This window comes from Harpia harpyja, chromosome 9 (assembly GCF_026419915.1).
Source record: "Harpia harpyja isolate bHarHar1 chromosome 9, bHarHar1 primary haplotype, whole genome shotgun sequence".
NCBI lineage: Eukaryota > Metazoa > Chordata > Aves > Accipitriformes > Accipitridae > Harpia > Harpia harpyja.
This window is the reverse complement of record NC_068948.1, coordinates 46,757,396-46,783,091: the sequence shown is the minus strand read 5'-3', so window position 1 is coordinate 46,783,091 and position 25,696 is coordinate 46,757,396.

Genomic DNA, 25,696 nt, shown 5'->3' with positions numbered 1-25,696 from the left:
GCAGCCCTATACAGGTCTACGTGCAGATAAATAGCTTCTGCTGGTTGTCTCTCATGGGGTGCAAGCTGTAGGATTTCCTCTTTCCTCCAGGAAGGAGCTAGGATGCAAGGATATGTCCTGGAAAATAATCTCCCTTTTTTTAATGAGAACTAATCACCTGATTGAAGCAAGCTGCCCAACAATTGGAGAACATTTAAGGCCTAATGAAAAGCCTCAGATATCCCTGCAGGGTATCCCCCTGTCCTGGGGGATGTCCCTGTGGCTAGTTTGTCTCAGTGGGCTGTACTGCAGCAATACCATGCTTCCATCACTGGATGTTGAAGGGCTGTTGCTGATATTTTTGCAGAGGTGGTTGTCTGTTGGGTAAAACCATGTAATGCCAGTATCCTAGCTTGGGAGACCTGTGGCATTTTGAACACAGCCACAGGACTGGAGGATTATACCAGGAAAAACAGGTCTTCTCTTCAGCTGAAGGTTCCTGCCCAATTGTCCATTGCATTATGGTGAAGGAAAGTGTCTTAAGTGTGTGGCTGTTGGCTGGACATTTAGTGACCAGCTGGTTTTGCTGGGTGGGATTTAGTATTCTCAGTTCCTGCATCCTGAAAAGTGTGCCAGTTCTTTCTCTGTGCAAGAATCAGAGCTGAATCTGCAGAAGATGCTGGGGGCTAAACCTCTGTCTTCCTGTGCAGCCTGGGCTGGGTGGGTAGGTGTGCCCGTGGGAGCAGGGTTAGGGAGCAGTGTTTTTCCTTTTTGCTGTGGCAAGCTGTTGGATCCTGAATTCTCCATTACCCTGGTAGACGGTTCAGTGACTGGAAGTGGTACAATTTCCCTCATATATGCAGTGGCCCTTCCCCAAGGAATTGCATCCCCCTGCACAAGCAAACAGCAAAGCTGTTACTTGCCTTCCCACAGGAGCCTGTTATCCCTAGAGATCTGTAGCACACCGGCGAAGCAAAGGCATCAAGGAAAGAGGCGAGTACAGCCTCTCCCTTGATCTCCCCAGGCCAGGCAAAGTGGCAGAACATGGACTCTGGGCAGAGGGTTTGTGGCATGGGCTGGTCTCCTTCATCCTTGATCCCATTTGCAAACTTATATTGCTCTTAAAAAGCTGCCTCCTGTTCTGCAGTCAAGTGTGAAAACATAAAGTGCTCCGCTGCGGCTGTCTCCACAAACTGCAGCCCCCATGGCTGTGTCTTTTTAGCCTGGGGTGGGAAGGGAGTAAAATGCCTCCAGTTACACTTGTGCAGAAGTAGTTGTGGGAGGGATGTTGCAAACCAGGTTTCCAATTAGGTGCAGCACCGTGGCACCTGTCTGGATGTGACATGATAATGCACCTGCTAAACATTATAAGAAGCTTCAGAGATTCAATGTGACACATGCGAAGCAATAGCTGGAGTTTAGTCAACACTCCATCAGTTAAAAGTCTATATTTCCAATTATCTGCGGACAGTTTGCCTTCAAGGATAATTGGCTTCCCGCAGCTCTCTAGAACAGATGTCAGGGAGCTCCTTCTCTTCCACAGAGGAAAACCTGGAATGGTTTATAGCATGCGATACTGTGGAGGTGTCAATGTCAGAGGCAAGGCAGGATTTGGGGAACAATTAGGTGCTGTCCTGGTGCAGAGCTTTGCAGAGGCACCAGCCTCTAAAACCTGAGGGGTGTTAGTTACCCCATCCTGCTCATGAACTGTTGGGCTTGGAAGCCTACACAGTGAAGCAGACTTGTGGCATTGTCCCTGTCCCCTGAGAAAACTGCCAGGAGACAGGCAAAGGAGGGTTTGGTCATGGGGGGGCTGCAATTGTCCCCTTGGCACATGGTGGACTGAAGTGACATCCTGGCAGGATGACTACCCTCTGTCCCTTTTTGATGCCACCCATGGAGGGCAGGAAGAAGAAGAGGATATTTCGTTTGAAAATGGGTATTTGAGGAACTGCATGTAACAGGCCTCCTGTGCACATGCTTCGGGCAGTCTTCAAGCCACCAGGCAGAAAAACACGGCCTGACAGACTCTGCTGACTGTTCACCAGCTCCAGGATGCTCATGCTGACATCCAGCAGGCTGTCAAATCTGCACGGACAGGCTGCACAGACCATGCAGAAGAACTGATAGAAAGCAGGAAATCACAGGTGAGGGACGACTGTAGAAAATGCCCAAACTCCAAAGAGAAACTGAAGCTTAAGAACTTTCCTCACAGAATTTAAATATCAGAGTGGAAAATTGAGTTGTTATTACAAAATACTGCTGCCATGCCTTATGGGAATTGTGATTTCACCAATTCATGCTCTTGCTCTCCTTTATTGACAAGACTCGTTGACTAATCTGCAGCTTCTAGGAGCCACTGGGCCTCTCCTCCAAGCTGTGTCAACGGATGTCTGACACAGTGGCCTCTGTGAGTGCTGAGAGATGTAAACCTGCTCCGAGGCGAGTACCCAAAAAAGCCCAAAGGAGAGGGAGGGCTGGAGGCACCCCAGGAAGACTCCTGTGCAGCACTTCAGCTCTGTTTCTGAGTTTAAAAGTTTGGGATTCAGTCCGTAAGCTTTGTTTTAAAGATGAAAATCTGCAGCTTCCAAGGGAAAAGGGCACTTCCCTGGTGGAAAACTTTATAGCCCAACCCTTTCTTTTTCCCCTTTGGAAATAAGTTGTGGTTGTTTTGGTTTGTTTTTTTCTAACCTACAAACAGCCATTCGCACAGTGACATCAGAGACTGCTCCTCCAGCAGAGCTGGAGAAAGGCTGTTTATGGATGTGAGGGCTTCCCCAGATGATCTTGGGAAGGCTGTCATGCCGCTGGGAAGGAGGACACTGCAGCACATGCTATGCTGGGACTGCTGTTGCAGTTTTGGGTGGCGGTGCAGGCTCGTGAGATGGGATGGAGGGACCTGGCTGCTGTGGCCATGGGGCAGGGTGACAAGAAGTACAGGGAGTACAAGAAGGAGCCCCAGGCTGTGCACATCCGCAGGGCGCTGGAGCAGCTCTGCCTAAACATGGGCCTTTCTTCCAAGGAATTATGACCTCATTTGTGAACCATCTCTTTGTACAACCTACCCCCGAGGCATCAGGTTTTGGCACAGTACAGTGTATATTTGACTGTCATCTCTGAGGAGCGCTAGGTTGCTGCTCATCTGCAGTTACATGGAGAACCAGGGAAGCACGAGGTGCCTCAGGGCATGAAAGCAACTACTAAATATACCAGCTCTTAGTAATGCTTCCCATAAAGGGGGATGTGAGATAATTACCTAAGCCACAGTGAGCAGCATCGCACCTAAGCAAGCAAAGAAGAGGCAAGGACATGTGTGAAGGCACACTGGCACAAGCTGGCCCCCAGCAGGCTCTTGACCTGCTGTTATATCTGAGGCTTGGCACCTGATACCAGGAGACATTGAACTGTGTAGCAGCTTTGCGGTCTCCCTTTGCAGTCTGAGCAAGATCTCCGCTGTCCCCTGGCTTCGTTAGCGCTGTCCCCTGGCTTCGTTAGCACTGTCCCCTGTTCTGACTGTTGCTGGACTGATAATGGGCAAGTAATTGGATCCATGTCAGCAAGACGGTAATAACCAGGGACCATGGGCTGCATGCTCCCAAGAGGAGGAGCAGCAGGAGGGCAGCACTCTGGTCTCTGGCCGTGGCCCACAGCAAACCAGAGACCGTGATTATTTGCTATATGTGACTTCTGACTATCCAAGTAGCAACGCTTTGTCCATGTTCCCCACCTGGGTGCTTCACCCAGTGAGTGGGAACAGCCCTTTGCTGGCAACAGCACTGGGGCTTCACCCAAACAGCTGCAGGGTTCCCTCCGGGCACATCCTTCCCCAGCATGCATCTGTGCTGGGCTGCAGCATCTTTGCCCCGAATTTTACCCTCTTTGGGTGTTTCCTCCTTCTGTGAAGAAACAACTGCATGGTGTTAGTGACCTGACTGCAAAGAGCAGCAGCCCGTCAAGGAGGATCTGTTTGCAGATTATTCACAACCGATTTTTTGCTTCCATCTGCTCAACTCTACCATCTGGGATGATCTTCATTCCTGCAGGATACCAGCGAGGTTCCTGGGCCTGGCTCTCACTCCAATTCATCAACAGCAATAACACGATCATTACATAGCAGCTCGCTTACTCAGGCATTTTGGCTTACCAGCATGGCGATACCACACGTTATTACCCTATAAACCTTCCTGTGTAGATAGATGTGCAATGACTGGATTAAGTGTCCCCAGCCTGCCTCCCATGTGCTCTGCCCATAGCAATCCCATCCTGTCCATTCTGTGGCAATTCAAGGCTTTTCTCTGCTGTGTTAGAACTGTAGTGTTGAATTTAATGTCTTTTCTCTCTTGGTAAAGGGGCTTATGCAAAAACAGACTTTCTGTTCCCATCCTTTGCCTGGTTTTGCACCAGGAGAGTAACGTTTAGCCAAATGATGGCCCCTTAGTTGTGTAATCACAAGCTGCTGCTTGTATGTGGTCATGTGTTTAGATAAACCCAGGTGTTTCCATAAGGAACCTATAAAATATTCTTGACATGTAACACAGTGCAGCACAGCTTGAGAAATGAAAAACCCACCACTGAAAAACAGGGGGAAACACTTTGTGGCTGGATTTTCCTGTTTGGGGCATGAGAGACTGAGCTGAGCTTTTTCTATCAAATATGGGAAATCTTTATTTCTGATGCCGGGGCAAAGCTGAGAAGGCTCAGCTTGCCTGTGAATTAAGTTTTCTGTAGGCAGGAGTTACGGACATAACTGATAATTACCAGAGCCATGGCTCCTAATCAAGGAGAACAGGAACTGTGGTGGAATAAAGTACTTCAGTTCAATATGTAGGCACTTTTTTAACCATTTCCTTGGTGTTCCCATTCCCTAGGTCCTGTTCCATCAGCTCTGTGGGTGCGAAGAGCAGGCAGTGCCGTCCTGCTGGCTCTGTCCCCCGAGGTCCGAGGGCCATGCACAAGAGCCCCCCATGGGAGCGGCAGCTCTGTTTTGCAGGGGACTTCAGGGTTTAGAAATCAGGGCTCTCTTGAACTGTGGGTATCACAAGAACCCTTTGAAACTCCTCATGCAGCTGTGTCTGCATGGGATTCGTCTCCCTGGGCTCTTTGGTGCAGGCACGTCTAGGTGAGCTGGTCACCTGGGCTCCACTGATGTGTAGCAGTCGTTTGCCCAGGGACAGCTTCCGTCAACCACCTTCCCTAGGATGGGAAGACATTTTGGCTCCAGCGCAGATGTGTATGTGGTAGTGAGCTAGTGCAACAGCACCCATCTTCAATGCCAGTAAGTTCAGTGGTGCTCAGCCCAGAGACAGAGAGGGTCTGGGCAGAGGACTTTGGCCTCACAGCCCGGACCTGGACTGTTTTATGGCTCTGCCCCAGCCTGGTTGCTTCTCCCCAGGTGTCACCTCCTCCTGCACAAACAATCTTCCTTTGGGCAACTTTTCCACAGGCTCTTGAGCTCATCGTGACCTCTAGGGAGTACCACCGCCCTTATGGAGAAGTAGTGGTCTCCACTAGCGATTGGGAGATGGGCAATTTCAGCATGACCTCTTTGCAAGAGCTGGCCCTACCCTAGTGAAGGGAGGCGGCTGTCTGTGAGCGCCCATGAGTCCGTGGGAGGAAGAGACCCCACAGTGGCAGAAGATACCTTGTTAAACACTTGGTAGAGAGATGCTCTGGAGAGAGGGTCATTGTCTTCCCTTCTCTGATGGTTGGCTGGAGGCACCTGTGCCATGAGCTCTCATGCCAGTCCTTCTACCACCACTTACAGCACATTCAGAATTCAAACTGGATAATAGAAGTGAAGCAAGGAAGTATTTCCAACCATACCAAAGAGATTTTGATCAAACCAGCTCCTCTCCCTGGAGTCTCATGCGACCAAGAAGTTAGGGTGGCAGGCAGGCAAAGGTTCTCTTTGTTCCGGGCTACTGGGAGAGGAGGAAGAGATGATGGGCTTCATCTCTCCGACCATCCTTTCCTGGACTCCTGGCCTTTGGAGGTGGTTCACAGCAGTGTGTGAGCCACCAGTGACCTCTGCCATAGCAAGACTTGTTCTACAAAGATGTGATGGACGCTGAGAGCACCTTTGTTTAGCTGAGGACTGAAGTTGCAGTTGCTCCCAGGAAAACACTGCAGGGCTCCAGGGGAGAAAAGTACGACCCTTGGCGACAACAGACCAAGCTGCATCCAGCTTTATGCAAATTTATTTAGGCTTCATTGGTGTTACTTCTAATTCCTAAAGTCCTTGCACCCTGGACTCCATGGGGTTGTGCTCACATAACTAGAAGATTGTTTCTGGAGCATGTAGCTGTCCAGGCCTAAAAAGATTTTTTTTTTTCAGAAGTGAAAATAAAAGACTCAGCCAAATTGCTAATATTTGTACTGACCTACAGATAAAAGCAACACCATTCCCCAAGTCTAATTATGCTTGGAAAGGGCCAGGTTTTATTCAGTTTTCACAAATCTGATGGATATTGACTTAAATGTTTCTACTGGCAGGATATAAAATAAAAACAACTCTGATGCTAATTGCTATTTAGTCAATCAAAATGCTGTGATTTTAGAAAATAAAATTCAGAAATTAACTCAGAGTGCTTCATAGTATTTTGGAGTGCTAAAGAAGAGAGCCTCTGGCAAATGTGGAGAAAAATAGTCTCAAAGCTTAGTGTAGGATGGACTTGGAAATACCACTGCAATACAGAGCCCTGATTATGGCCTCTTTCTTCACTGGGTTGGTAGTGGAAGGAGAAGTGGCTCATTAGACATTTACAGATTAACTGCAGCCATCACCATTGCTAGAATACCGTGTCAGCACCTGGGGGCTGTTAGGTCTCCTTTGGAAAAGATTTTTTTTTTTTTTTCCAGTTTAGTAAGTAATGCAGCTAACCTCAGATTGCCTTTGATTCCTTGTATTGATAGTCTCCAGTGCCCAAACACACACGAGCTGCTGGAGTCCAATAAAAATACTCTTCAGGGCAAGGATCCATTCACAGTGCATTCCAGTGTCGAGAGCTGGGCAAACAATTAAGATTTTGCATTTCTTGGGCCAATAAAGCCATAATTTGGGGTTGAACAGAATATTTCACTAGAGTATGTCAGGGAATGTTAATTTGTGCAGTGCTGGGGGATTTTTTTAACAAATATTTTTAAAAACAACTTAAAAATGAAAGGATGGAGCTGCAGGAAAAAACCTGCTGTGCAGAAAAACTGTAAAATTTTAGGTCTTGGGGGCATTTTAAAAACTTCATCTTTTGACTGGAGCAAATTGACAGCTTTGCAAACTGTCTACATCAACGGTTTACATATATATTTTCTGGGGGAGAAATTGTCTTTACACAAAATAACTAACCGATCTGTAGCTATGTTACAGATGGATCTGGTACTGCTAATGCTGTGTGATTCTCCTATTTTCAGTGGCATGTGTTTTTGTCACACTTTGATAGATTGGGCTGATGTTTCCCATGCCAACCGTCTTCCTCTAGATGAGTGTTTGTATGTTTGTTTTGAAAGTTTCATAAAAAAACCCAGTTCAGCTGTTCTTGAAAATAGGGCCAGGGAAACAAAAAAGAATTCCTTTGCACGCTACTCTTTTTAAGAAAGTCCCATGGTACCTGGGTATTGGGGATAATCTAACTTGTGCTGACCCTGTGGAAACTCAGTTTGCTTTAGTCTAGTTGGAAATTCTTGAAAAATCTTATTCTAAACAAACTGAGCAGGAGTTTGTTGGTGTTCACCTGAAAATCCAATTTGCACAAAGCATGGTCTGTTCCTTCATGCTTTCTTCACATGATGCTGTAGGGTCAGCGTGTGTCCTCAACTTGTCCCTTGTCAGCACCAGCCTTGCTGGCTCCTGCAGGGCTCTGGACGGTGGAGGCTGATGAGCCTCCTCCGGGCACTGCCCTGAGACGGCGGTGCTGCTGCCTGACCTCACCTGGCCCTGGATGTTATCTTCTCGGCTGCATGTGTGTCATGGTAGAGCCAAAATCTTGCTGAAGGTGAACTGATGCTGAGTCGCTTTTCTCTTTCCTGTCCCCTGTTGCAATTGCAGTTGTTCCTTCCAGATAAATCTCCCTGCCCTCTGTTGCAATGCCTGGGCTATTCCTGAGCAACAGAGGCTCATCATGAGCCAGCTGGTAGGCTTGGGCAACCTGCCCAGTATGTGGTTTTTAACCCTCCTCAGGCATGGCTCACCAGGGAACTTTCTGGGACACCCATGTGGTTGTGCTAAATTGGAGCCGACAGGGCTGACAGATCCCAGGACAGTCCTCATCTCTGCGCTGCAGTCTGCAGAGGGTCCTGGAGCAGACGATTTATCCTGGTTCCCCTTGTGATATCACAGCACCGTGAGCGAGAGGGTGCAGCCAGGCAGGTTTGTTCTTGGCCAGCTGGGTATGAAATCATGCAGCTGCTGGTCCTCCCTGGACCGGACCCAGGGCTCCAGCACCTGCGTGGCTTGCCCGTTCCTAGCATCAGCACTCCCGGGGCACTGCTGCAGGGAGACTGTTTTGTATCTGCATAGCATAAGAGCAAAGGAAGGGAAGGCAGCGCCGTGGGTACTGCTTGAGCTCTGATATAAAGTCTCAGCTGGGACTTGTTCCCCTGCTTGTCCCAGCAGCAGTCTGGCTGTGGAAGTTAAGAGCTGACAGATTGCTCCCATGTGGCTCTGGCTGCAGAAACCGAGGTATCTTTGTGCCCCAGAACAGGCTGCTGGGCTCTGGATGAGTCTTGGTCCTGACAGTGAAATGAAGCACAAGGCTGGTCCTGCTGCATCCTCCCAAGCAGGAGCTGCACTCTGGCTTCCCTGGTCCCAGTGGCAGCAAAATTCAGCAGCCATCACGTCCGTGCAGCCGCCCTCCTGCGAGGCCAGTGGTGGGCAGAGAGCCCCTGACATCAACTGGGGCAAGAAGCAAGCACAGAGCTGCAGGAGCTGCTGGGCTGCAGCATCCCTTTAGAGAGAGCAGTCCCCGTAAGCTTCAGCTAGATGATAGTCATCAGACTCTGACAAAAAGGAGACCTTGGGAGGGGGGGAAAGTTCAGGAGCAGCATCCATTAGTCCTAAAGAGTGAGACTGCAAAAGTTGCCAAAGCAGCACCTTTCATATAGTTTTAACTGAGAGGGAAATCTGGAGAATCAGTGCCAATCTACATATTCAAGAGAAAAAAATAGCCTGAAACATAGTGCTACATTTCTTTAAATACTTGTCTTAAAATTAATACAGCAATTAATTAATCATTAGAGTTGTGTATTCCTTGAAAACACTTTCTTTGAAGCCTGCTTCCTATGTAACATACAGTTTGAATCCTAGATTCAACCATAAAACTCAGCCCTGGCCTTTAGCTATGCAAGTGCAGTGCACATATAAGTTTTCTGTATATTTATGAGTATAAACATTTAGTACATAAATCTATAAAAGAGAGGCAATATGTGAAACCTCTTTCCCCAGGACTATGGAGTGTTTGAGCTCCATATGAGAAAAAGATGTGGTCAAATTATTTACCTTAGACAACAGCAGAGCTGTGGCAATTTGAAGTCCTTGTCATTTGGGAAGCTCCAACAGGGTTTCTTCATCATCTGCCCTAAACCATGATCTTTCCAAAGCTCCAGGGTGACTAGAAGGAGCACATGCAGATTTGTCCCTTGCCAGGAACTTACCAGGAAAAAGTTTATTTAATGCAGAGAAGATGAAACTTTGCCTTATCCATCACTGCTGTTCAGAGCAAAATAAAGGTGCCAATTGATTTTGTGTTAGAAGGTAATTAATTGTTGTGCAAAGCCTGGTTTAGAGTTTAAAGGCCACATTACTACAGCTAGGACCTCTGGCTGTGTCAGCAGCATCTGGCAGCTGAGAAATGTGAAGAAAGGAGCAGAGTTTGCCCTGAGCAGCTAGTCTGTGTGCTCCAAAAATAGGCAGAATTCACAATAAGATGGTGAAGGATGGAGTGAGAACTGAGAAGGTAGTAGAGCATGTAGCAATAGGAATAGGACCTGTAGGACTAATTCTCTGCCATGCCAGTGCTCGGTGCCAGGGTGCTCCTGATTTACACCAGCGAACTGAGAGGAGAACTGTAAGCAGTTATCCCAGCAGGACAAAGAGCCAGGCCTTCTGTGGGCAACATTTGCTGGTCTTTGGTGACCCCAGGACTATGATGCTGACTTACACCCACGGTTTGCACAGTGCAAGCACCGCAGCAGAGATCAAAGCACGGATTCTCTGCAGGCTGCTCTTGACCAATGTCTTCATGTGAGTTGCATGCATATGTTCAAGAGAGCACTCCCTTGGTTTGTGCCCCATAAGAAAGGCTTGCAGGACCGAGCAGTGTGTTCCTCCTCAGGTTCAGCAGGGCTGAGTAATGAGGCGGCAATGTCTTTTTGAGATGCACATTTCCCTTCCCTAGGATGCTTGCTTTTCTTCAGCAGCCTGCTCTGAGCCATAACTTGGCCAAGAGCATGTTTCTGCTGCCCAGAAGATGGAAGGGGAAAGGGACAGACCAGGCAGGAAGGTAAGAGAATTAGTGAGTTGCTGCCTGATGTTCAAAGCGAGGTAGGGAAACTGAGGCTGAGTTCGTAATGAAGCAAAGGATACCCCATGTCATGGACCTCTTACAAAAGACAGCTTATGGTTGAATGTCAAAAACCTTATAGGCAATTAAAATGTTGATTGTTTGGTTTATAAGGACAGGCTGAAATTTATGGCATTTCTAAACGGTGCAATTGATCTGTTTAAGTCATGGTATAACCTGAAAGAGCAAACAAGAGATGAGACAATCTTTAGATGAAGTCTCCTTCCTCCTAGTTCAGTAGCATTAGTGTCTTTCAAATTAGCCCAGCTTTTGGCCTCGAAGTATAAAAAAGACTTTTCTGAGTTCTCTCTATTCCATCTCTACCTCATTACTGTCCTGGCCATCCAAAGTACTGTCATGTGCTGCTGCATCTGGAAAGGCTGGTTTGACATGCAAGAGTCCTTATCCTATTGCATGTTCATTGGTAGGTTTCACTTGCACAATTAATCCAGATGGAGTGCTGACTTCAATCCACTTTTAGAAAAAAGATATTAAAAGTCATGCTCTGTAGTTCTGGGTTTTGACAAGAAGCTTCTCACAGCCACATGTTGGCCGGAGGTGGTTTCTAACTACCCAAGTGAGTTACTTCACGAGCTGCAGCACTGCTGGAGGGGCCTGTCACATTACAGGCGAGGTATAAAACTGACCATCTGTGAAGCTTTGCTCTAAATCCCAGAGTCTGTCATAAAACATTCTGCCTGATTAAAGCCCCCAGGAACCTCAGCTGGAGGAGCCCTCCCCCACTGTTTCCCCATTTTGTAAGGTGCTTGAAGTCAAATGGCACCTGATTCCACCCCAGAACATCTGCATCTTGGTAGCGCGTGGGCTCTGATACTTACAGAGCTCAAGTACTTTAGCAACCCTTTAAAGTGAAAGTTATGGAGTATAAGTGGGTGCTTCAGCCCAAGCAGCATATTTTTATGAATAGGGGCAGTTCCGTAAGACAACAGGCATTAACTGTCAATAATGTTGTTGGCTCATAGGGCTGTTCATTCAGTAAATTAATTCAGATGTTGGCTGGCTCTGAACCTGGACTTTGGGTGTTAAGTGCAGAACCAAGGAGAAGAGCATAGTGAGAAGGACAGAGATCTGCAGGTTCCCCATGCAAGAGGCACAATAAGCTGCATTCTCTTTTTCTGTGAAGATGGTATATTTTGGATTAGGAATGTTCAAAGCGACAACACGTCACGGGCAATTTACCCTACATGTGCCCTAGGGTTTGGTTTGGAAAGCTATCTCAGCAAATCTCCCCTGTTGTGCTAATGGCCCTACTACTGGTAACAATGTAATGTCCTATTGATTATTTATCCATCCTTAATAGACTTATGTATTCCCAGATGAATACTCTGGTGTAACTGCAAGCGGGAGCGTTTGATGTTTGAATGCAAAGGTTGCTGCAGACACAGGATCCAGAGCCTAAAGGGTGATAAAAGACCCTTTCCCAGCAGATTTGTAAACAGGGAAAATTCATTTAACCAGGATCGGACTTGGAAGGGGATTCCTAAAAACGGCTGTAGCCTTTTCACTGACACCAACAAGGGTTCACAGGCTCTGGGATCCTGTTATGGCAACTTCCTACCTGGTCTTCTGCTGTCAGGCACGTTCACAGTCTTTGTGCTGTGAACACACACGGGAGGAGGATTTACATAGGCAATGCTGTCTGGGAAAGGGAATGCTATTTATGGGGACAGAGAAGGTATTCAGCTCAGTACTTGTAGCTTGCAGGCCCTCTCCTCCAGCGTTGCACCAGGCTCATGAACCTCGGGGTCCAGTCCAGCCTCTAATAATCACCATACCTGCTCAAGGTCTGGATACTTTACAAAACAAAAAACAATTTTTTTCATTGCTTGCACTCTGACCTTCATGTTCCCCACCCCAAACTCACCTTTTCCAGCCTTTCTTTGCAATTCTGAGGTTGGAAAATGTGCTTTGATCCTGCAAGATGGCATCCTCTAACAGCCAGTTTGCCTCTGAGCACATTCAGAAGGGCACACAAGACGGGACAAGTCCCCTCTCAGGCAGGAACCTGGCAGTGAGGGCAAAGCAACGAGCAGTCTGTGGCACGAAGGGAGCCTCTGAAAGCAGGGTGGGTCCCGGCGAGCCTGGGGGCTTGTCTGTGTCCTTCTGGCTGCCAAACATACTCTGGGGCTCTCCAGCCACATGTGCTGGCCAGGCATCTCATCACTGGAATAGTTCCCACCAATCTCTTTGACGATCCAGTTGCCTGCCCTGGTCTGTACACACCCAAGTGCTATTTCAACCAATTCTTTTGGTAAAATGCAATGGGAGCTATACATCATGTCAGCACTAGCAGGGCTGGAAATCTCCCCCTGCACCCAGCCCAGGCAGCCCTATGGAAGAGGGATGGGTTGGCTGAGAAGCTCCTAGTGAGGACTGGATAGAGATGAGGGTCTGGACAGGGGCAGAGTTTCTTCTCCAGCCTGCGAGAGCCGTGGATGTATCTGCCAGAGACTCAGGCTCAGCCATAACCCTTTCCCTGCTGTTCAGAAGCAACCATTCCTAGGCAGCTCTTGCTGAAGGATCTGCATTTGTCTGAAGAGCCCATCGAGATGCAGCAGGTAGGCTTTGCTGTAAGAGTACATCGCCTGGCGACTAGGGTACGTGCAAAGGTTGTACTGTGCTGTAAACACAAAACTACATTTGTTCAGAGGCAACAGACTCTGTATTTCATCACTCTTTGTCACTGCAGCTCTGCAGAAGGTTTATTGCAGAATGGATGGGTCACCATGGGATTGGGATATTCGCTCTCTGAGCAGTGGTCTGTGTGTATAGTAAGTTGCATTCCCAAGGTTGAGGAGGATTACAGCTGGTGGTAATGCAAGGCACTCTCCAAGGAGAAGGGGAGAAGAAACACAGGGTGACCTTGCTAGATTCCCCTTTGATTTCATTGCCAATCACTTTGTTCAGCACATCATGCTGCAAGTGCTGCTCAGTCTGGTGAGTGTCACTTGCCCAAGGCTGCCAGCGTCGGGATGTCCCCTCCATCCTTAGAATGCTCTGGTGGACAGAGAAACTCTGGGTGTTGGCAGGGCATCCCTTAGGCTGGAGTCTCAGAGTTGTAAATGCCCATTTGCTCTCACCTGTGCTCTGCCATCCATCCTCTCCTTTTGTGTGCTGCTCCCTTAAGGCTTGCTGGCAATTCCTTCGGCTCTTCCTGGAGGCTGAAGGAGCTCCATCTTGGGACAGGTCTGGGGCTTCTGCATTTTTGTGGTCTTTCTGCTGCGCCCTGGTGACTCTGTGTGAGCTGGTGCTGTCCCTTTCACAGGCACCTACAGAGCAAAGGGAGTTGTGCCAGAGCAATCGCAGGCACCGGTGGGTATTCAGGGCAGCTGTACGTATCTCTGCATGCTGCTGCTCTCATGAGACAAAACAAGACATGACCCTCCATTGCTCTCCTGAGTCCCAAGGACAGCTGTCAGCCATCCCAGCTGAGGAGCAGAGTCTGATTCCCCACTAAATACATCCATCTGGGTGAGTTAGGGCTGATGTCCTAAAAGGGATGCCACGATCAGAAAGGTCTTGAAGAGAGACAAGCTCTTGAAAGGCCACCAGTGGGCTATGCTCAGCAGGGGGGATTATCTAGTGGGGTCAGCAGAGTTCTGCCTTTTGAAACTGGGGCTGAACAGAGCGAACTGCTGCAGCAGAAAAGCAAAGAGAAAGGTAAGTCAACGTTTCAGGAATGGCCTTTGGTTTAGAGAGCATTTGAGCTGGTGTGTTCCGCCATGTGACTCAGCAGTGCAGAAAGGAATGATGCAAAATCCTCAGAAAACCCGGGTGCCAGCTTCAGTGGGTCTGTAGGTTGCTGCTCTAGCTAAAAAGGGAGAGTGCCCACCAAACTAGATTTAAAGGAGTGAGAACAGTGGTGAAATACCAGGCTTAGGGTGACCTATGCGCTAATAATCCCAGCTCCTTCATCTGTATGTATTGTTCCCTACTCTTAAATGCCAGAGCCACAGACCATTTGTCCCACAAACTTCTACTTCAGTCGGTATGTTGTTTGGATGGTGCTAAAGAAGCAGCTCTGTAACACTTTACCTCATTTGGTTGCCTCAGGCCCTTCTTTGCTGTATACACTAGTGCTACCCTGCTCAAATTGTCCCTGAAGGGTTTTCTGCAACGCACTTTGCATTGCAGAAGGTTTTATCCTGTTCTGCCAGGAGGGCAGCATCACTGTCCCATGGGCACAGTGGCACTCCCCAGGCAACCAGGTCACAAGCTCCCCTTGGTTTTTTGATAAGAGGCATGGAGGATCTAGTTCTTCATAAGTAGATCTTTCAAAACGTTTTACTTGTTTAGTGTGCAAGTCTCTTTGACACCAGTGCAGATGTGAGTACTTGGCTGTTCTGCAAATCAGGGTATGAAGCTGGTCATCCAGAAAATGAAGGGTACATGATTTGAGACCACTTGATAGCATCTTACTTTAAGTCACTTGTGAAGAAGCAGATGTGATCCTCTGGCAGAGGCAGGGACAGTTTGGGTTTTTTCCAAACCTGTGTTCAACATCACAGTCACAAGAATTTGCAGAATCCTTTATGACACAGCCCAGACTGATTCCCAGGCAAGTCCAGCCTGCTTACTGAATAAGAAAGGTGTTTTTTATAAAAAGCGATGAATAATCATATGATTAAACTCAACCTCCTAAGAAGTATTCACAAGAGGCCTTACTGGTGATTACGCAGGCAATCTCGTTTTTAACTACTGATTGGCTTTCCAATCTTGTATTGAATGTGGGGTTGTGCGTGTGCCTGCGTGTGCACGGATGAGCAAGTGCATCCACGTGTGTCTGTGTGTGTATCTGTCCACCTCCACGTACGTGTGTGAATGTTTCCAGTGTTTTTAAAGACTAGAGGAAAACCCCAGGCATCTTTCAGTATTGACAGGATGCAGCACTGGGTGGGCAGCGTTTGAGTGTCATCTTGGTCCGCTCTTGTCCTCTCTGCTGGCCAGCGGTGGGGAGAGCAGAGGACGGCTCCTGCAGGGTAGGAGAGGAGGAATGTCCCCGGGATGTCAGGACTGTGGCGGCTCCTGTCACATCTTGCAAAGCTGGAGGGCACCCCTCAGCCCTGGTCTGGCTGCGGCTCTGCTTGCTTTCCAGTACCACAGGACAGACCAAGGGTGTTTCTCAAGGAGGTGAAGTCTCTGTGAAAGAAAACAGAGAGAATAAAAGGAAAATGTACCTATACATCTCTTTAAAGGATGAAGTAGATTTGTAGACTCTTATCTTGCCTGCCTCTTGATGTCACATTAAGACTCAGCTCTGCTGTGAGCAATAGCTCAGGCTTTTGAGTCTTTCTCGCACAGTTGAAAGAACTGAAAACACATGTTTGAGTTGCTAATTAGAGCCTGAGCCAAGGTCTGTTGTAGAAATCCCGATCACTCTCCTGTCACTAGCAACAGAAACCAAAGCAATCCCTTCCTGTACATGCCACATTTTCCCTGAAGAGCGGCTCTGGGATCCTTTGCTGACCTCTGGAGTGGTGTTCGTTCAGCTGTGACTGGAGAAACATTTCCCCTCTGTTGCAGTGGATGGGAATTCAAAATGCAGTTAACTGGCAGCCCAGGCAGGGAGCCAGATGTCGGTGTCCCAGGCAGTGCCTGTCCCCCACCGCTGGCCAGCCAGGAGCAGACTTCTCCCAGAAGCTCCTGTATCTCAGCAGAGACCGTGAAAACCCAGGTTCTCTTGTGAACAAGAACATGTGAGCTCCACACATCAAGGGCTGCCTTCAAGTGCCTTCAGGACCTCATCTCAAGCCCTGTCCCTCCTGTCCCCATGGTTATGTAGGTCTCTGCTAGAGTAGCTTATTTACTGTGAGGCATCCTCTCTTCTTCCCCCATCTGCCAAGGAAATGTTAGGGCTCACAGCCTCCCACAGCTTCTCCATGTTACCTGCCATGAGAGCTTCGACTGCTCCCCTGTTCCTGCCACTGATGCTAGTGTGAACTGGAGCACACCATGGCCTTTCCACACTGCAGGAGACACCTGCCTGTGCAAAGGACCCAGCTGCACTCAAAAGAGCATGCCATGCATGTCTGGGAAGGGAACAAAGGTGGAAGGTCCTTGGGTAGGGCAAGGGGTCATCATTGCTACTGTCCTGGGCACCAGGCCCCAGCAAGTGCTTATTGACAAGGATGTACGAAGTGTTTTAAAAGCAAGGAGGCTGTGTGGTGTTTGTAGTCCTCCCAGTGTATGAGTGGTTCATATGATGTTTGATGGTGGAAAATTAACCTTTCTACTCTGCATGGTTTTGGGCTTACTTGGACCTTGGGGCCAGGGAGAAGTATGTTCTCATGGTATTCCTGACTGCAGAGGTAGGCAGTGGTGTCCAAAAGTTAGTCCAGCCCAACTTGGCAGCAGTGCTATGGGTGCGCCTGAAATCAGGGCTGAGATCCACTGGGACATCCTAAAATCTGTTCAGTCTCTGCACACCCCATGCTCATGTGCTGCACCTAGACTCTTGCCAGACAGGAGCAGTAGTGCAAGGTGCTGCCCAGTTTCTTCTCCAGATGGCCTCGGTCGCCTGTCCAGGAGAGGGAGTAGAAAGTGACTTCATGGACTGGCCAAGGGGCAGCTTAGTTGCACAGCTAAAATACAAGAATATTCTCAGCTGGATAAATAACAGAGCCAACATTGGAGCTGAATTTGCTAAGGAACCCCCCTTTTACTATGCCATAGACACATTTTCTGAGTAATTTAACATGAGCATCTTTTCAGGTCAGATTTTCCATGGGACACTGTATATGAAGTCAGGACACTTGAAAATCCTACAAAATCTGCAAATTCACTCCATCAAGAAGCAAAGTACACAATCAACAGTGCAGTGATTATATGTAGGTATATCCAATTTTGTCTGTCTGAACACACAGATTCAGTTTTGAGGGCAAACCAGAAAACAGTGCAAATCTGTGAGCTTTCTGTTTGCCTTCACATTTAATTAGCATTTCTCAGTTCTTTAGTAACTGATATATATTTCACCTTTGCAGTAGATCTCTGAGGAGTAAGCATGCATTTGGGAGTGTGGGCCCTGCTGTTGGAACAGTTGAATTGAAAAGTATTTATTAAATATATCAAAACCAATTGATTGAGGTAATTTGGGGGGAAGTTTTCTTGGGCCGATACAGAAGAAACAGTTACGAAAAGAGGATCACCAACTGAAATCCAGGAAGTGCCCAGGTACAAAAAGACCTTTCAAAGATTAAAAGGACAGCAAACACAATATACAGCTGTGTTTGTGCTGTCCCCTTGGGATGAGGGGGAACATCCTACCAGGCAGCTGGCATGAACTTTTTGGGCTTTGCTGTTCTTTGGGAAGACAACAATGTGTTCTTGGCCCTGAACTCCTCTAGGAACCACTTGGCAGGTTCCCATATTGCCATGAGATCATGGAGACAGTTTTGGAGGTGTTTGCCCACGTTATCTGTATTGCACACTAGCAATACTAGCACTGCTCGAAGCTCCCATGGGGTCCCCAACATGTAGAGGCAGCATCTAACAAAATACCTCTCATGCTTCTTAGTCAGAGGGTTTTGATACCTTATTCTTTCCATTGATTGCATTGCTCTTTACTTGTCCTGACCATTAATTGCAGGTCTTCATTTTCAGCGGTGTCTAAAGACAGGTCGTGATTGGATGCCTGCACCTTTCGACATTGTTTTCTCCTTTAGGCCATGCAATTTATGTCATTTCAAGAGTGCAAATACAATTTGGAAAACAAACTAAAACCAATTAAAACAAACCTTTATAATTCCTGTAAATGTAACGGCCACAGTTACACATGTTTGTATTATATATTTTGGAACTGCGAAGGCTTACAATAGAGGCAGAAGCATTATTCACCCAGGGCTTATCTCATTTACAAGGCAGAGAAATGTTTGACTTTTGATTTCAGGTGAAGGACACACTGCAGAACCAGATCAGTCTATCTTTGTATCTTTCATTCATGAGCCGAAGAAATATGTATTTCTTCATTCCAGCTAAACTCATTGGGACGTTTGAGGAGAATCACAGAAATTTTGTTCAAATAACATAGCAAGCACATCCTAATTATTTTTACTGCTGAAGCATTGCCTCCTATCCCTCAGTCTTGATTCACCCCCACTGTTAAATGCAGTACCTTTTCCAGGAAAATGGACACTGCTCTTTCTGCCCAGGTCAGAAGTGGAAGGGAATTTGTAGGTAGAACCCATCACAACCTGCTGTGGTCTGCAGTGTGTTGTAGCAGGAGGAGCTGGAAGAGATTCCCCCCCCCCCCCGGCTGAGGCAGGCGGCTGCTACTTTCTGCAGCCGGTCACAGAGGCAGTCAAGCCCCAGCGTCTGCACCACAGCAGGAGATTTCTGCTCTGGCAAGGGGTGAGGGTGGCATGTACCGCTGATATAGCTGCCTCCCGGGACCTGCAGGACTGACAGAGGAAGTCCCCTCTGCTGTAACAAGGTCTCAGACCTTTAAATTGCAATATGGGACAGTATGTTTCATGCAAATGGGTTGCAAAGTGACTTCCGAAAAACCCCAGGCATACTTATTGCCAGGGGAGCTGCTGCTGCTGGGTGTTCCTGAGAATCCGTGGCTCTGACACGTGGAGGCAACCTGCCAGGGAGGCTCAGGATTCACGCATGAGTTTGTTCTGTCCACATTTTACAGCTCAGAAATGCCAAGGCTTCAGCTCTCCACTTTGCTACTTTTATTGCAGGAAATTGCAAAAGGGGAACTTCTGCCTGAACAGATGGGGTAGGGTTTGTCCCATGCAGGGATGTTCTCAAGTGCCAGTGAGATTTTGCAGCTAAAAGGTGTTTAAAAATGACCATACCCAAAGCCCAGAGGGGTTTCCACAGTGGAAGGTCTGGCTTAGGCGTTCTTTGCTCCTTATGATATTTGCTTTGCCACAGATTCAAGGTGCTGTGAACTCAGAGGAGTTTACCATTGCAAAACACTTCATCAAGAGTGTCTGGAGGTGATGAAGTCAGGCTTTGCACAGCTTGTTTTCTGTCTGGCTCTATCCCCCAACTCAGATATTAATGCTAATAGATTAGGGAGAGATTGAGCTGGATCAGATAAATATATTAACGCATCATCTGCATACAGCATTAATGCAAAGCTCTTTGAGCCCTCATAATGCTGGGGATATTTTCATTTTTGGCATGTATTAGATGCCAAACATCCAGTTGCAAAATCAAATGACAAGAGAGTGAGATGTTCTTTTATCACTTTTCTACCCAGGGAAGTGACTGGATGTAAGGCTTTTTGTTGCTACGTGGGAGAAGGCACTTAAAATAAAGCCAGTACCAGCCCAGGGATCTACCTGGCAGCTGCGAAGCCAGGACTCAAGAAATGCTAACCTGCCAGGACACTGATGGCATAAAATTTGCATGGTTTGTTTTCCTTAGGATTTTCTGGGCTGAGTTCCTATATCCAGAGCAAGGGAAGAGGACCAGAGGTATGCAGTCTGGCATGCCTCGTGGAAATTTCCCAAAGGCTCGCAAGCTAGTTAGTGAATGTGGTCCCAGGCATGTGCTCCAGCGAAGTTCTGAGAGGCTGGCTGCACTGTTCCCGGTGTCCAGCTTGGAGGATGGCACTGTGTTTCAGACGTGCGTGGAAAGGGCCAAAATGCTCATTTCCAATGCAAGCTCTTCTCATCACTGCAGGGCCATGGGGTCTCACTCCCACCTACACACACCTTACCAACTGCACTGGACACCCTCCTACAGGTACCAGTCATGGCCTCTCACCGTGGCACTGTGGGGCTTCTCTGGGTCTGAGGACTAGGAGTGAAACCTCCAGCATTAGAAACAGAGGGGTTCAGTAGTCCCTTTGATCCTAAGAGCCAGGACGTGTTCTGTACAGATGGTGGATACCTGTTGCCCATGTTCATTGCATGATACCTAGAGCTTCATCTGGCCTTTCTGGCCCAGTAGGACCTCCCTCACTGGGATGCTTCTGAGCAATATCCTTCGGGGTAAAATGACATTTAACCAAGTGATGATGAAAGGGGTGGCTTTGCCTGTGCAGTGCTAAAAGCAGGGGCAGCTGGATGAATGAACACAGGCATAATACATGAAATATTAAACTGTGGGAAGCCAATCTGGGAAGGCAGAGCCTGAGACCTGCAAACGTGATGTGGTACAGGGGTACATGCTGAAGGTCCTGGTGCACTGATGGAGTGTGGCTGCACTAGGTCTCAGCCCCACTCCCTGCTATCCTGCTGCTCCTGACAAGGCAAAAGACAGTATGATCTAAGTGCTAGAGGCACCTGTGGGTTTAAACCAGCCGGATTTGCTCTGGGCAGAGGCAGAAGACTTCGGTAGTCTTTTAGCAAGTGGGAGTTAATGATTTCTTCTCCTTTGCTTGGATTAGCTGGCTTTCTCTGGCTGGAAGTGCAAATGAAGCTGTCTTTCTAAACCAGGCTAATTTGTGTTGAACTCAGTTGTCACAAGTCAATTATCTGCCACATTGTGGAAATTGGGGCCAGCCTCTTTGTGATAAAGGACGGAGGGAATCAGCAAGTCGGCTGTGCCAGGCAGCAGCCCGTCCTCTGCACCCCGAGAAGGAGCGGGCTGCCCTGGGGCGAGGAGGGACGTTCCCAGGAGAGCGCTGCCTGCTCCCCGGCTGCAGCGTGCATCACTCCGGGGGGGGTCCTCTGGGGACCCTGCCTGCCAGCATCCTCCCAGTGCTGCCCACCCTGCCAGGCACTGCAGAGCTGGCAGCACCTCCTGCCTGGGGAACAGCCAAGATCACCGAAGCCCGGGGCCTGGAAAAGACGATGTACGAATCTGCAGGGAGACTCCGGCGCTGCCCTCGCAGGCTTCCCAGGAGCCAGCTGCCAGGCAGGCAGGGAGACATGCTGTGTCAGACTGCGCTTACTGATGGCGAGCTTTGTAGCTCCGCTGGATCTCTGTAAGGAGAAGGGGGGGGATGTCCTTCCCTGGGGAGCTACCGAGGCTGCACCACTGGAGAAGGTTCCCCTGGTTGCAGCAGGTGAGCGAGAAAAGGGTCAGACTTTACTGCAGCTCACACAGGGAGGTAAAAACCTGCCTAAAGGTCTACAACCACCAAGAGATGGTTTATGATAAGCCTTTCTCAGCTCTCCTTTGCCTTTCCTAATTGCTTTGAGGTTATTCTTTTAAATAAGCTAATTATTCTTTGTTTATTCTGATGAAAACAGGCAATATTTATTTATAGTCTTATCTTGAAAGACTTCTAGTCTTTTCGGAGACCTCACTAGAGGAGATGGCCACAGCAGATGCACTGCAGAGCCCTGCTTAGTGTGGTGTCCTGTTGTACATGCAAGTTACAGAGAGTGCTTCAGCTGCAGTTTTTGAGAAGTTAAATCCATGGTTCAGGCATGGTGCTGAGGAAGAGTCTGCTCTGTTTGCAAACAGTGCCAGTGGGGACTTGAGAGACCCGTGCATCCCTTCCACAAACACACAAGCCACTTGGGTGGTGTTGTCCTCAGCCCGCTTTCTGCAGAGCTGAACCCTGACCCCCGGGGCCTGCTCTGGGGTGCAATGAGTGGGGAAAATCTGGTGAAGGCCAATGAAGGTGCCACACAAACTGTTTGTTTTAATTTCTGTGTGTTCATTCAGCCTGCCATTTGCAGTCCCTGTTACGCCTCCTGTAATTGCCTTGCACCGGGGTAATGCCATGTCCAAGTCAAAGCTGGCTATGAAATCTGCTGCTTGCTCTTTTCCAATGTTAGCATTGACCTGGGAAACAGCAGATGCACCACCTGCATGGTACAACTCCTGCTACCACACACCTTGTCTCTTCTGACACTGAAGATGTCATTTAACGTGTTTGATGTAACACTTTTCTTGCCATTAACCTGACACTGGTGAGATCTTGAGAGTTGCTGCAAAGCAAACATGAAGGTTGCATATGTGATCAACATAACACTTGGCTTCACCCAAAATTGGACAGTTGTTCAGTGGTACAGTGGCCTTTTTTCACCTGCCCTGCTGCTTGAACCCAGACACATCCTCCCATCCCTCTCCTCTACCATACACCAATCACATCTGCTCTGGTCTCTCTCCGGCATTAGCTCCTTGGCATTCCTTTTTATTGCTAGTTTAACAAGGAAATCTCTCTGAGGGCTGTGACAGCTGGAAAAGCATCTGCAGGAGTGATTTGCAGGGTTTCTGTTGGTAGCTGGGAGGCTGGACAGACAGATTTTTTGCTGGCTCATAGCCCGAGTTTGTAGGGTTTTCAGGCTATAGCAGGCACGCTGTTTCCACAAAGCTTGAATCTTCGATGAAGATTCTGTCCAGTGTGAACATACCGCAAGAGCCTGAGCTCCGAACGCAGAGCTCACTTCGCCAGTGCTGGGTGCACCGTGCATGCAAATGCAGCCTCCAGAGATAAGCGATGTGATTTCACAAGTTAGGGTCTCCAAAAGAGGTGACATGAGGGGATGAGGAATCTAGAGCCTTGCTGGGATACAGCTGCCTTCCCTGGGATGGGTTCTTGAGTGAGCAACAGCTTTTGGAGGACTCCTGACCTCATGAAACTGTTAGCACAGAGTGACCACCCAAGTGCAGGAGCTGGGTCTGTTCATGGAAAAGCGCCTTGTGCTGCTCAGCAGGGCAGTCAGTTTCAGAGACAAAACACATATTGATTTGCAGATCAGCTCTCTGTAAGCTCTTTGTATATCTATTCTTCAGAGAAGGTTGGAAGCCACAAGTATGTGGCTTAACCAGGCAATTAATCCTTCTCCTCTGCTCCGTGGCTGCAACTGGGGGCAGAGGACCCCAGTGAAAATGAAGTGAGGGCGGGTGAAATGATTTGCCTGAAGTGCAGCAAACTTCTATGCAGAACTGCATTTGTTCAGCGTTGCCAGAGGTGTCTGTGTCCTGGGGAGGAGCATGACCAGCCTCTTCTCTGCATCGTGATGCAGAGCGCTCTGAGCAGTGCCTTGGGCAGAGGTTTGCTCGCTCTGCAGGGCAGGATGGGTGTTTTGGGGAAGAGATGAAGCAGTGGTGTAACCCAGCAATTCCTAAAATTAACCCAGTGGTTCTTGGCAAAAATTTCCTTGTTCTTGCCTGGAATATGGAAACCTTTGCAGAAAGACAAGCCTGTTTGGCCATACCCTGCCACCTGCAGCCACGGCCCGTCCTCCAAGCCACAGTCGACGTGAGTCCCTGCCCAGGGAGAGTCCTTAACAGAGCACGTGGCTGATGCAGAAAACAAGTCCTGCCACCATGGCATGGGCTCAGTCTAGAGGAAGTTTGCATGCCCTTGCAGATGGAGCAGAACACATAGATGATGAAGAGATGGGAGCATGGGTGACTGGATCCTCTGTGCTAGGGGACCTCTGAGGACAGGCTAGAGGAGACTACTCATCAGGAAAGTCTCTGAAGCATTGATGCTGCTGAGCAAGAGGAGAGAAGATGGGAAATGCTCTCATGGGCCCATCCAGACTGATCTCTGGCGGTCTCATAGTCCCACAGTAGGCATCTGACTGGAAGAGGTACAACAGTGCAGGACACGCATGGACTCTGGGCTGCCCTAAAAAGAGGATGAACCACCTACCCTTCTCCCACCATGTTCCCCCACATGCTGCTGTTCAGCTGCAATTGCTTGGTGATAGTAAAGGTAACTCTATATTTCTCTTTGAATTGTATAAAACTCATGCTTAACGTTTGTCCCAGCCCAGATTCCAATACCTGTCAGGGAGGCTTGCTGTAGCTTTTCCATCCTCCATATCACCCTGCCCTCCCACCCCATGCCTGCTTGCTCCAGGTCCTCCTGCATGTGCACCCCTGGGGACATGCAAGCGAGAAGACACTGGCAGCCATGCAGCACCCTCTCCGCACCACCCCAGAGGAGGTGCTGCTGTTTGTGATAACGAAATGTGTCACAAAAGGGAGGCTGGAGAAGAAAGAGGAGAGAGAACAGGTAGCTGGGCAGCAGCGCTGCGGCTGTGCAGGGGGGCTGCCATCTGTAGCCTCCAGGCAGGCTCTTTTTGCCTCATCCGCCTGCAGAAAGCTTCAGAATAACCATGAGCATCCTGCCACAGCTGGAAGCCTCCAGCAGCAGCACTGTGTGCTTCCTCTGCTCCAGCTTTGAAGTGTAGAGACCTAGTTTGCAGACTGAAGCCAAGAGAGTGACACCTGGATCCTTGCATGGCTCATGCGGGAGCTGTTTTGGCACAGGATCTGCTGATCCTGCTCTGGCACAGCGATCGCCACCCCTGCTCTAGCCTTATCTCCCTCCTTTCCCAGCCCAGGCATTGGAGCACTAGTCTCTGTTACACCTCTCCTGGCAGGACCTGTCTCAAAGACCTTCTGTGTTTCACAAGCAGGGGAGCTGAGAGCCAGCTGCTGAGCAAAAGCAAACTCATCCATGAAGTCAGCGTGGCTGCCATTCCTGGACTGCTCCCCTACTTCCTAGGAGGCCAGTTAGGGTAGGCAAAGCTCCTAGCCCCTCACCGAGGGCTCTCAGCTCAGCTGTGTGCCCTGCAGAGGTGCCTGACTGTGCAGTACAGAAACACCTTTAACTGACATCCCCTGGGGAGTGAGAGAGGAGAGCAGTTCAGATGGTTCAGTGGCCTGGCAACCTGCATCCTCATTTAGCCATCAAGGTTAATTGGTTGCAGGTCCTATGGCTCTTCCAGGAGGCTTGGCACCCTGCTGACATGAGCTGGCTGTCAGACTGGCTGTCCCTGGAATAAAACCAGCCATAGTTTTGGAGCATCAACCAAGGACTAGGAGGGTTCCCCATGCCTAGTTTTTCTCCACATCAAAGCATCTCCTTGGCAGGAGATGATCAGGGACAGCCCTCAGGATTCCCTGCTCTTGGCCATGCACGGAAACCTGCCTGGGACTCACAACCTGGAGCATCCTGGTCAGGAAAGTCTTCCACTTTCTCATCTGCGTGTGGTTCAGCTCTCAAGTGAGGCCGCAAGGACAAGCTCCTTGGCAGCCCCGTCCCACCACAGTGCCAGCAAGACCTTTGGCCCTGCTGGTTCTGCCACTTCCCATGGAGGGGAATGAGCCAGGTCGGGATCCGGCAGGACACGGTGAGTGAGGTCAATCTGATAGCAAAAAGGTGGCTGCACTGGGAGAGACTGGAGAAGCTGCTTCTGCTGCTTTTACCCAAAAGGAGAGGTTTTTAAACTCCTGTGGTCTGGACAATGCCTTATTCTGCTCTGACGATT